Source organism: Pan paniscus, chromosome X (genome assembly GCF_029289425.2).
Source record: "Pan paniscus chromosome X, NHGRI_mPanPan1-v2.0_pri, whole genome shotgun sequence".
In the NCBI taxonomy this organism is placed as follows: domain Eukaryota; kingdom Metazoa; phylum Chordata; class Mammalia; order Primates; family Hominidae; genus Pan; species Pan paniscus.
The window spans coordinates 149,731,404-149,735,026 of NC_073272.2; the positions used below are offsets into that span (position 1 = coordinate 149,731,404).

Here is a 3,623-nt window from a genome sequence, read left to right on the forward strand (position 1 = left end):
GGCAAGAACGCAAACGGGGGCTCCACAGAAATCTTCCCTGCCCCTGATGTCACCCCAGAAAGCATAGGCAGGGCTGTCAGCTGAGGTCTCTCTCTTATCCTGGGATCATCAGTGTCAGGGAGGGGGATGCCTTGGTCTTAGGGGGCTGCACTCAGGTCAGTAGAGGGAGAGCCCCAGATTCTGCCAGGAGTCAACATGAGGACCCAGCAGGCTCCTCGCCCAGGACACATGGTGTCCAGTGAATTTGGATATCTCTTGCTGTCTCTCCCAGTGGACCTAGGCACATGTGGCCAGATGTGGGTCCCCTCATACCCTTCTGTTCCATATCAGGGTTGTGAACTCTTTATCTGAGTTTCTCGAGCCAGCAAAAGGGCAGGATGAGGCCCCTCCAGGAGAAAGGTGAGTGAGCACAGAGGGGACCATGCACCCCATGAGAGTAGGGACCTCACAGAGCCTGGTCAACCCTTCTGACAGCACTGGAAAGCCGGGGCTGTGCTTGCAGTCTGCACCCTGAGGGCCCCTCGATTCCTCTTTTAGGAGCTCCAGCAACCAGGCAGTTAGGCCTTGGTCTGAGGCACTGTGCTCAGGTCACAGAGCAGAGGAGTCGCAGGCAGTGTTAGCAGTCAAGGCGAGGTTCTGATCTGAATGGACAACAAGGGCCCCACACTCCCCAGAACACAAGGGACTCCAGAGAGCCCAGCCTCACCTTCCCTACTGTCAGTCCTGCAGCCTCAGCCTCTGCTGGCCGGCTATACCCTGAGGTGCCCTCTCACTTCCTCCTTCAGGTTCTCAGCGGACAGGCCGACCAGGAGGTCAGAAGCCCCAGGAGGCCCCAGAGGAGCACCAAAGGAGAAGATCTGTAAGTAGGCCTTTGTTAGGGCCTCCAGGGCGTGGTTCGCAAATGAGGCCCCTCACAAGCTCCTTCTCTCCCCAGATCTGTGGGTTCCTCCCCATCGCCCAGCTGCTGCCCGCACTCCAGCCTGCTGCCCTGACCAGAGTCATCATGCCTTCTGAGCAGAGGAGTCAGCACTGCAAGCCTGAGGATGGCCTTGAGGCCCAAGGACAGGAGGCTCTGGGCCTGGTGGGTGCGCAGGCCCCCGCCACCGAGGAGCACGAGGCTGCCTCCTCCTTCACTCTGATTGAAGGCACCCTGGAGGAGGTGCCTGCTGCTGGGTCCCCCAGTCCTCCCCTGAGTCTCAGGGTTCCTCCTTTTCCCTGACCATCAGCAACAACACTCTATGGAGCCCATCCAGTGAGGGCACCAGCAGCCGGGAAGAGGAGGGGCCAACCACCTAGACACACCCCACTCACCTGGCGTCCTTGTTCCAACGGGAAGGTGGCTGAGTTGGTTCGCTTCCTGCTGCACAAGTATCGAGTCAAGGAGCTGGTCACAAAGGCAGAAATGCTGGACAGTGTCATCAAAAATTACAAGCACTAGTTTCCTGTGATCTATGGCAAAGCCTCAGAGTGCATGCAGCTGATGTTTGGCATTGACGTGAAGGAAGTGGACCCCGCGGCCACTCCTACGTCCTTGTCACCTGCTTGGGCCTCTCCTACAATGGCCTGCTGGGTGATGATCAGAGCATGCCCGAGACCGGCCTTCTGATTATGGTCTTGACCATGATCTTAATGGAGGGCCACTGTGCCCCTGAGGAGGCAATCTGGGAAGCGTTGAGTGTAATGGTGTATGATGGGATGGAGCAGTTTCTTTGGGCAGCTGAGGAAGCTGCTCACCCAAGATTGGGTGCAGGAAAACTACCTGCAATACCGCCAGGTGCCCAGCAGTGATCCCCCGTGCTACCAGTTCCTGTGGGGTCCAAGGGCCCTCATTGAAACCAGCTATGTGAAAGTCCTGGAGTATGCAGCCAGGGTCAGTACTAAAGAGAGCATTTCCTACCCATCCCTGCATGAAGAGGCTTTGGGAGAGGAGGAAGAGGGAGTCTGAGCAGAAGTTGCAGCCAGGGCCAGTGGGGCAGGTTGGGGGAGGGCCTGGGCCAGTGCACATTCCACACATCCACCACCTTCCCTGTCCTGTTACATGAGGCCCATTCTTCACTCTGTGTTTGAAGAGAGCAGTCAATGTTCTCAGTAGTGGGGAGTGTGTTGGGTGTGAGGGAGTACAAGGTGGACCATCTCTCAGTTCCTGTTCTCTTGGGCGATTTGGAGGTTTATCTTTGTTTCCTTTTGCAGTCGTTCAAATGTTCCTTTTAATGGATGGTGTAATGAACTTCAACATTCATTTCATGTATGACAGTAGGCAGACTTACTGTTTTTTATATAGTTAAAAGTAAGTGCATTGTTTTTTATTTATGTAAGAAAATCTATGTTATTTCTTGAATTGGGACAACATAACATAGCAGAGGATTAAGTACCTTTTATAATGTGAAAGAACAAAGCGGTAACATGGGTGAGATAAAGAAATAAAGAAATTAAATTGGCTGGGCACGGTGGCTCATGCCTGTAATCCCAGCACTTTGGGAGGCCGAGGCACGGGGATCACGAGGTCAGGAGATCGAGACCATTCTGGCTAACACAGTGAAACACCATCTCTACTAAAAATACAAAACTTAGCCGGGCGTGGTGGCGGGTGCCTGTAGTCCCAGCTACTGGGGAGGCTGCGGCAGGAGAATGGTGTGAACCCTGGAGGCGGAGCTCGCAGTGAGCCGAGATCGCGCCACTGCACTCCATCCAGCCTGGGCGACAGAGCGAGACTCCGTCTCAAAAAAAAAAAAAAAAAAAAATTAGCTGGGTGAGGCGGTGGGTGCCTGTAGTCCCAGCTACTCAGGAGGCTGAGAAGGAGAATGGTGTGAACCCAGGAGACAGAGCATGCAGTGAGCCGAGATCGCACTGCTGTAGCCTGGACGACAGAGCAAGACTCTATCTCAAAAAAAAAAAAAATTAAATTATAGTTAATTCTTGTCTTTCTTGTATTCTGTGTAGTTAAGAAATACATATTTGCTTGGCTAATATATATTGGATTAGCTTGGCTTCTTTGAGAATGTAATTGAATTAAATATGAATAAATGCATTCCCCTGCTCACTGACTCATTTCGTCCTGAAACATTCATTGAGCTTCTGCTATTTGTAAGTCCCTGGGTTAGTATTGGAGATGCTAAGGTAAGCCAGGCCCACCCCTAACCTTACGGTGGGTGAGTCTAGGATCTGCAGTCATATAACTAAGGTGGACAGATGTCCTCCAACATCTAGAGGAAAAATAAGAGAGGGGTGAGGGTGTGGGGCAACAGGTGAGAGTGGTGGAGTGTACATGCCCTGAGCCAAGGCCTTTTGGGCTTTGGGAAACTGCAGTACCTTTTGGGAGAGCTGATTCTAGTGAAATGGGGTAGGACCAGAGCCAGATTCTCAGAGGATGAGAGAAAAGCTTGGAAGGGAAACCTGCTCAGCAGTTCCTTTTGGATGGTGGATGAAACAGAGAGGCATCTCCTCCTGGGGCAGGAATGGGAGGTGTCCTGCACTCTTGTCTCAGTGCGGTTGAACACGGCACACGAAGTTGATGATGGATACCCATTATCCGGAAGGGTTTCCTTAGAGAGAAGCGTGAATCTCCTGGGATGTGAGGCTCAGATGCCACTGGCCAGGTGTTTTTCTTCCTGGTTGTGAGAGCC

General features: G+C 52.7%; 1 pseudogene; it reads left to right on the forward strand.

Annotated features, from left to right (window-relative positions):
- Positions 1-956: 956 nt before the first annotated feature.
- LOC129395310 (melanoma-associated antigen 8-like) lies at positions 957-1,945 on the forward strand (annotated as a pseudogene).
- Positions 1,946-3,623: the final 1,678 nt, after the last annotated feature.